This window comes from Orycteropus afer, unplaced genomic scaffold (genome assembly GCF_000298275.1).
Source record: "Orycteropus afer afer isolate SDZICR_OR568_19922 unplaced genomic scaffold, OryAfe1.0 scaffold00015, whole genome shotgun sequence".
NCBI lineage: Eukaryota > Metazoa > Chordata > Mammalia > Tubulidentata > Orycteropodidae > Orycteropus > Orycteropus afer.
The window spans coordinates 13579662-13589164 of NW_006921602.1; positions in this window are offsets into that span (position 1 = coordinate 13579662).

The following is a 9503-nucleotide window of genomic DNA, read 5'->3' on the forward strand; positions in this document are numbered from 1 at the left end:
AAGTAGGATTGCTCAACCTTCCTTCCAAGGAGTGGCTGGTGGGTTTGAACTGGCAGCCTTCTGGTTAGTAGTTAAATGCCACCAGAGCTCCCATGATGAGATATAGAAGAGATTAAAAAAGCAAACTAAGAAGCAGAGATGTGGGAAAAGAGATACCAAACCACATGAAGACTGCCCAGGAGCAGAAGCTCAGAAGAGACAAAAACATTCCTCCAGAGTAGAAGAGAGACAGACAGACTTCTTCTAGAGCTGATACCCTGAATCTGAACTTCTAGCCTCCTAAACAGTGAAAATATAAATTTCTTTGTTAAAATAAAAAAAAAAAAAAAAAACACCTTAAAGTGTGCATAACTTTTGACTCAGCAAAATGTGTATCCTCTTTGACTAAGGAATTTATCCTAACAACAAAGGATGTACATAAAATATTTACCAGAATATTTGCTGCAGTGTTATTTTAATAGTGAAAACTTGAGGGAATGGCACATTAGATGTTAAAATTTGAGAGTTGGCTGGAGGGTATGTTTATTGTTAGATGCTATCATGGTGAAAAAAAAATTACGATGTAGAATATATAGAAACACGCAGCATTGTTCATTATGTGGTAAGTGGGGGAAATAAGTTGACGAAAGAATGTGCACAGGATGATCCCAATTATGTAAAACCTAAACCCAAAACAAATTATATGCAAATGAGTAAAAAATGTCTGCAAAGATAAAAGTCAAAATGTTAACAACGTTTATGTCTGGAAGGCGATTTTAATTTTTTTTTTTATTTGCCTGCCTTTTTCACAATGTGTATTATACAGGTTTTATTTTTGTAAACAGAAATAAAAATTAAGAACGTCTGTCCAGGGAAATCTTCTGGTCCAGGATTTCCCTGTTTTCTTAGCTTTCAATCACACACCTTCGCATCCATATCGCAAGCTTGTCTTCCTCATCAAAATACTGCGCTTCTGCTTGTACAAGACGTCGCCGCTTTTCCAGGCCCTAGTTGTGCGCTCTGGACAATGCGTGTCCTCAGAAGGCAAGAAGGGGTTTCAGGGCGAACCAAACACAGCGAGTACTTCTTTAAAACTTTTTCAGGACAAAGCAAACGCAAGGCATAGCCACATTTGACCAAGAACTTAGAAACCTGCATCATGGAAGTTGGATGCAGCAAGTGTACGAGACTCACAATCTCGCTGGCGCCGTCCGGTTTTTGTTTTTAATACAGAAAATAGTATCACAGCCCCATGTGCCCACCCCAGGAGTGCACCGAGAGCGGACGGGCTTGGTTGCCCCGACCATGGGGTACACAGCCCAGGGGGTCCGCTCGTCCAGGGTCCAGTGCTCCCTCTCAATACCGTACACCCAAGCAGGCTCCTTATCCTCCTTAGCGTGGCCCTATCCACCGCTACTCTAGTGCACAGCCAGCCGTCTTAACCCCGGAGCCCATTAGGGGCCAGCCGAGTCTTCTCCACCCAACTCCCCACCAACGAGAGGAGCGCCTAGAGCAGCCCGGCCGCCGGCCCGGCCGCTCCGCTCCTCCCAACCTCCTCTATCCCGGAAGTTGATGCCCAGCGCCAGATCGCTCCGTGTGCGCCAGAGGTGTCGCCTTAGTTGTGAACGGGCTGGGCTGGAGAGAGAATCAACATGCCTGTGAGTTGCTTACTTTGGGCTGTGGGTTTGTTTCGGACTTCTTTGTCTGGTGAAGGATGAGGGAGTGGGTTAGCCCAACGGGTCCCCGAGCCCACAGAGCTCTTGGCGGTCGATGGTGAGAAGGCTCCGATCGCGCAGCTCTTTCGCGCGTGGCGGACTTGTTGTGACTTGCCCGGGCAGTGCACCGTGTCGGGCCCTGCCTGGGCGTGGAGTGGGGAAAACCCGAAGCCGCCCTGGACTGCTGTCTGGAGATGGTGGCTAGGAAGGGAGCAGTTCCCAGAGTAATTACTCAGTCCGCTTGGTTTTTGGTGGATGCCCCTGAGTTTGAGATCTTTGGGAGTCTTGCCTTCCTCGCACTTCAGGGGTGTCACCCCCTCCCCCCGCCTTCTATTGGAGGCGATTTTCTGCGTGTTTTTTTTTTTTTTTTTTTTTGGTTGTTTAAGTCTACGTAGTTGCCTTACACATTAATTCCAGCAAGGGCGGTTACGCTGCTACTCAAAGAGATCAGATCAAATATTGAACCCTAGGGCCAGAAATCACGTTATCGTTCTTGTCTACCTCAGCGATTTCTGCCAAAGCAATCCAGGGTCAGTCACATTCTTATTTAGCCCCACAGTTGTCTTTATTGGAAATCTTACTCAGTTGAGGAAAGAAGAACGGCATTAGCTTTACCATATGGTTTCCGGTCGTCATAAAGCCCTTTTATAGAGATTTCAAAAAAAACCAAACCCACTGTCCCTGGGTCGATATCGACACTAGGCGATCCTGAAGAACAGAGTAGAGCTGCCCCGGAGGGTTTCCAAAGCTATAAATCTTTACGGAAGCCGACTGCCTGTGTTCTGGGAGCTGCTGGTGGGTTGGAACCAGCGATCTTTCGGTTGGCTGCTAAGCCCTTAACCCTGAGCCACCAAGATTCCTTTTTACTTGGAGAAGGCAAATATAAAAAGTATTGGTGAAAGTTAGTAAAAATAAATAAATAAATAACAACTGAAGTGTTCTTGCCTCTGCTGAATATTCTTTTTTTGGATGTAATAATATGTATTTTTATTTTTAAAATTCAGTTGGCTAGAGATTTACTACATCCGTCCTTGGAAGAGGAAAAGAAAAAGCATAAAAAGAAACGACTAGTTCAAAGCCCAAATTCTTATTTTATGGATGTAAAATGTCCAGGTAAAATTTAAAATCGTAATTCCTTTCTGAAGGAAAATTTCTATAGGGATTGCTAGCATGGAGTGTATGTTTAGATATGTTAGGACCCTCTGTTAAGTAGAAGTGGGATTACAAAATTGGAAATGTCATAAGGGACATTTCACAATAATTGTATTAAAACCAAATCCGTAAGAAACATTTTGGGGGTGAAGGTGGGAATCCAAAAGAGATAATGGTATTTGACTTACTAGTCCTAAAGCTTTTCAACTGAGCAGTTTCTTTTTCATGATTTAACGAAAAAGTATGTTGATTTTTCACTTTAATGTTGTGCTGCCCAGTTATGGGGGCCATTAGCCATATGTGGCTATTGAGCACTTGAAATGTGGCTAATCAAAATGGAGTGTTCTTAAAGTGTAAAATGTATACCAGATTTTGAAACTCTACTATGGAAAAGAAAACATTGATTATAGACTGAAATTATATTTTGGATAATTAATATATATATTTTTTCTTTTTAAAATGCAGCTACTAGAAAAGTTAGTTACATACTTGGCTTGCTACTGGATAGTGCTAAAGTTCTTAATCATTTACAGAGTCTTTATTAGAAACATGTTTAACAAGGACTGTGGTTTTTTTTTTCCACTTTAACATTGCTTTTTTTTTTTTTTTTTAAGGTTGCTACAAGATTACTACAGTTTTCAGCCATGCCCAGACGGTGGTTCTTTGTGTAGGTTGTTCAACAGTGTTGTGCCAGCCTACAGGAGGAAAAGCCAGACTCACAGAAGGTATAAGACAGTTTTTATCATTGCCAGCTAAGCAAGAGATGAACAGAGGTTTATTTCTATGAAAATTATGTAATGATTAGTATTAAAACCTAATTATCATTTCTCTTTCATATTACTGCAGTAAGAAAAAACAAAACAATTACGTGCATCATTTTCCTGTACTGTCAAATTCCATATATTGTAGATTTATAATACTATATTTGTGATTTCTTGTGATATTTTGTGGAGCTCTGAATTCCATGTTCTTAACTGGAAGTTACAAGAGGATTGGCAACAAATCCAACATCTATTTTGTATGACTTGGTGAAATCGAAATATGGAGTCAACATATAGTAGTATATTGACTTCAGAAGATAAATTTAAGAGCAGGAATGGTCTTAAAAATATACTTGTGTAAGATTTCTGAGACCTTTAAGTCATTCCAAGATTTTGGAATTTTGTGCCCATTTGCTAACAGATGGTGAGAAGAGGATGACCAGACCAGTTTTCCTAATAGTTTTGAAAAGACCCTAATCAAAATTACTGTCTTAAGTATTCAGAATAGTCCCCAAAAATTAAAGAGTGTGTCTTCTGACAGCTTGCATTAAAGAGTTCTAACTGTTGAATTTAGGTTCATGGTCTTAAATAAATTCCATTGTAACATTTGAGGGACAGGAGTAACAATTATAGTCACATTACAGTAGACTCAGATTTAATAGAATTATTATAGCAAATTTCTGGTATAAAAGGGTAAATAACCTGTATGTGAATATTAACAATACTTCTAAATCTAAGGTTTTGTTTTGTTTTTTTACTGAAAATGTACTTTGTTTCACTAAAACTATACTAAAGATAGAGTTGTTTAATATACTCTTGTGATTGCTTTGCAGGTTGTTCATTTAGAAGAAAGCAACACTAATGCTCCATACAACTTTCTGAAATTGTTTTGTCACACAAAGCCTTATCAAAATTCTAGTTAATCTACAAGATAATCTAATTAGTTTTTTTTGTAAAATACACGGCATTGATCTCCTATTTTGATGTTAGTTTTTTCAATAAAGTTTTGATTATGGGAAAATCCTCTTTCTTCCTTTCTTTTTTGTATGTGTGGGTATGTTAGACATTTATATATACTATGTGAATTTGGTTTACACATTAAAAGATATATTTTGATGAGTTTGTGTCTCATAAGAATAGAAACCCTAAATTTTTAAGTCCTTTCCAAATTGCTATGAACAGGACTAAATGATTACAAATGGAAAGAAATCCATTAGTAGTTAACTATAAAGTTTTGCTATTGTGACCATAAAAACACATGGAAGTGCAGTAAAACTTGTGAAAGAACCTGTGTAAGGCAGAAACCTGTTAGGGAAAATGCTTTCCACTAAAATAAGCAATAGAAAAGTGGTAAGACTGTACCCTGTAAAAGGCTGAAAATTTGTGAGATTCAGAAAAACAAAGCAGTCCTGTCAAGTCTGGCTCACACAGGTTTCGATGTACTTAATTCAGTAACTGTCACAATGTAGTTTAAGGATCTTGGAACATCTAGGTGGGCCCAATGAAATCACATAAGAGAGCGGCAGTAGAGTCAGGGAAAGGAGAATGTGATAATGGAAGCAGAAGTTTGGGTGATGTGGAGCCATGAACCAATGAATGCAGGCAGCCTCTAGAATCTGGAAAAGGCAGAAACAAATTCTCCCCTAGAACCTCCAGAAAGAATACAGCCTTATTGCCACCTGGATTTCAGCCATTGTTGTTAATGTGCGGTCGAGTCGACCCTGACTCATAGCGACCCCTCCTTGGGTTTCCAAGGCAGTATCACTACGGAAGTAGGATTGCCCAACCTTCCTTCCGAGGAGTGGCTGGTGGGTTTGAACCGCCAGCCTTCTGGTTAGCAGTCAAGTGCTTTAGCCACTATGCTACCAGAGCTCCTGATAGGAGACCCATTTTAGACTTCTGACTTGCAGACTTTAAGATAATTTGTGGTGTTTAAACCTGACATCTTGAGTTCAAAGTGCCACCTCTAACAGCTGGGTGACAACTCAACCTTGGACTTTAGCTCTGCCTCTTACTCCCATCCCACTGGAGCTGGAGGTGTCTCTTCACTCAGGCAGCTGCTGGCTGCTGAGGCTTGCAAACTCAAGGTTGACAAAATGGCACAGTCCCAAGATTATCAAACAACAGGGCAGGCTACTAGTTCCAGTTCAGAGACAGTCCCAAGATTGGCAGGAAACATGGCAGGCTGATGAATGAAGGCTTGGCTACATGCAGGGTCCAAGCATGCCAAAAAGCTGCAGAGATCTTTCTCAAAACATACTGGAAGCAGACCACATCCCTAATGCAGCTACTCAGGTGCTGCAGTAGATTCCACCATGGAGTTGATTACCAGTCTCATCATGGGAAATAACTACATCCAGCTGCCCAACCACTCAAAACCAGGCCCAGTCAAGTTGCCACACAACTCAATAACCAAAAAACCAAATTTGTTACAGCAGCAGCAGGAAAATAATACATGGTCCAAATATTTAGCCCTATCTCCAATAGACAAAAAAGAAATTAAAGAAAAGCAATTGAGAAGGAATTCAAGGATTACAGCAATTATCCTGATTTCTTTCCATTCACTAATGCATCAGTAATCATAAGCATATTAGACTAAGAGTGATACAGTGAAACCTGTGAGAGCCGGAACTCAAAGGAACCTGCCTGTTCTGAGTCTTGCCAGTTTTCTGCATTCAACATGGTACAGCTTACCAATTTTCTATCACTTGTTTTTAATGGAAAACATTTGTTTTCCTTCTCTGACAGGTTTCTGCCTTACAGAGGTTCCCGCTTTCAGAGATTTTACTGTAATCATCAAAATGGCAAAAATTTAGAGACATTTTGCCAGAAGAATGGAGAAGGGGAAGGATATTTTCCTATATCGATGGTGGAAAGCAATCTATTATCACCTGTTAGCATTAAAAATAGTTACCTTTCCAACATGCAATGCCACACCTGTAAGTCTATCTTATAGCAATAAAATCACCACTATTAAGGACATATTTAAATATATAATAGCATTGTCTATGTGGTAGTTAAGGTTGTGTATCAGCTTAGCTGGGTCGTGGTTTTGTGTGGCTTGGCAGCTGACTGTAGTTACTCCCTGTGATGAGATTGTAATCACCTCCATGGTGGAATCTGCTGTGAGCAGCTAAGTAGTTGAAAGGGAGTTACCTTTGGGGTGTGGGCTGCTTCTAGTATATATGGAAAAGCTTTGGGAAAGGTCTTGAGCTTTTTGGCACATTTTGGGTTGTGCATTTGACTGAGTCTTCATCTCCAGTTCCTGGACTTGAACCAGTGGCCTGCCGTGTTGCCCTCTGATATTAAGATTGTGCCATTTTACCTGCCAATCTTGGGTTTGTCAGCCTCAGCAGCCAGTAGCTGTCTGAGTCCTGACTCCAGCTCCAATGGGTCTGGAACTAGAGGCAGGGCTGAAGCTCAAGGTTGAGGGGCCTTCACCCAGCCCCTAGAGCCAGCACTCTGCATTTGGACTTCTAGCCTCCTAAACTATAAGAGAATAAATTCCTGTTTGTTAAAGCAATCTACTTGTGGTATTTCTGTTATAGCAGCATAAGAGAACTAAGACAGTTTGTAAGGGGTGGGAGCAGGGGACGGGGAGACTAGGAACAATATGAAAATGATGAATAAGTTCAGGAATTTCCACACCATAAAGTACTATGCAGCATTAAAAAGAAGTAGAGAATGCTGTGAGAATCCTACATCACACCATCTAAGAATTTAAATGGATCAAACCTAAGTATAAGAACTAAAACTATAAATCTCTTAGAAGAAAACATAGGCATGAGTCTTTGTGACCTTGGGTTAGGCAATAGTTTCTGATATAATACCCAAAACATAAGTAAAAAAAAAGAAAAATTAGACTTCATCAAAATTAAAATGAAAATGCCAGAAAATGGGATAAAATATTTATAGAACATATATATCTTAATAGACATTTCTCCAAAGAAGATACCAATGGCCAATAAGCACATGTGAAGATGTTCTATGTTGTTAGTTATTAAACTGAAACCAAAATCAAACTCACTGCCTTCGAGTTGATTCGACTCATAGTGACCCCTCCTTGGGTTTCTGAGGCGGTGTCTTTACAGAAGTAGATTGCCCAATCTTTCTTCCTAGGAGTGGCTGATGGGTTTGCACCTCCAGCCTTCTGGTTAGCACTCAAATGCCTTAGGCACCATGCCACCAGAGCCATTTACATGAAATGTCCAGAATGGGAAAATCCATAGAGATAGAAAATAGGTTCTTGGTTGCTGGGGACTGAGATGGGAGGTTGGATGGGAAGGAAGAGGAAATGACTGTGGTTTTTTTCTGGGGTGATAAAAATGTTCTGGAATTAAATAGTGGTGATGGTTGCACAACTTTTACATATACTAAGACCCACTGAATTTTACACTTTAAAAAGGTGGATTTTATGGTATGCAAACTGTGAATTATATTTCAATACTTTAAAAAAAAAAAAAAAAAAAAGCACTCAGCTCCTAACCAAAAGTTGGCAGTTTGAATCCATCAGCTCTGGGAGAAAGATATGGCAGTCTTCTTTCATAAAGATTACAGCTTTGGAAACCCTAAGGGGCAGTTCCACTCTGTCCCATGTGTTGTTATGACTCATAATCAACTTGAAAGCAATGAATTTGGTTTTTTGGTTTTAGTACAGATTTTTGTGGCTGGAAGTAGAGTGCTATTATAACAAAAATCTAAAATACAGGAGTGGATTTTGAATGGAGCAGTGGGTAGAATTTGGAAGGACTTAAAAAAGTGTTGATGAAATTCTTTAGAACCTTGAAAAAATTGTTTAGAAGCTTATGAGAAGGCTACAAATGTGGACTTAAAGGAAAATCTTTTTGGAAATTGGAGGAAAGGCGATTCATGTTATGTCGTGGTAGAAAGTTTTGCAACACTGCCACCTGCAGTAACATGGAAAGTAGAAAATATGCCTAATGAACTGAGTGATCTAGCCAAGATTTGCAGACACAGTGTTGAATGTGTGCCTCTTGGCTTCCTGCTACTTATACTAAAATGCAAGAGAAAGATGAAGTAAAGGAAGACTTATTAAACAAAAGGTGTCAATATTTGATGGTTTTAAAACTTCCCAGTGTCTCCAGATGACAAATGATCCAAAAATTAAGAAAAAATTTCAAGGCAAAGATAGAATCTAGGGTACTGCCAGGAAAACATGGTCTAAATATGAAATCAAAGGTGTGACTGTAAAATTTTTTACGACTTCAAAAAGAACCAAGATGGTGCCTCAGTGAGCCATTCAAACAATAGGACTTCTTAGATGCTATGAATGTTTTCTCTCAATTGTCTCAGCAGAAGCCCAAGTCTGAGAAGGGCTCTCCTTAATGTGATTTTTGGTGTGGACTTGAAAGGACAGTGGCAGTACAAAGTGGAAAGAGGGCTTTGGACTCCCAAACTTTGACAGGCAAGCAGCAAGCTGACTGCAAACACATGCTACTTCTCATGAAAAAGGGAAAGATAACTTAGAGGGCAGAAACAAGAGCCCAGAGAGCAGAGCCAAAGACCAAGGAGAATCATTTCCAAACTGAGTACTAATCAAGGAGCTGTTAACCTGTGTCCAGTTGGGTTTCAGAAATTCTATGGCCAGCAGCTCCTTTATGCCTTCCATTGCCCCGTTTTTTGAACAGGAGTCTTGTTATGTGCCGTCGAGTCGGACCCGACTCATAGTGACCCCTCCTTGGGTTTCTGAGGCAGTATCACTACGGAAGTAGATTCCCCAACCTTCCTTCTAAGGAGTGGCTGGTGGGTTTGAATTGCCAGCCTTCTGGGTAGCAGTCAAGTGCCTTAGGCACTACGCTACCAGAGCTCCTTATAGCAGTTATATGTGTCTCACCATTGTATGTTGCATATGTAGGGAGCGGATTACTTGTCCCTT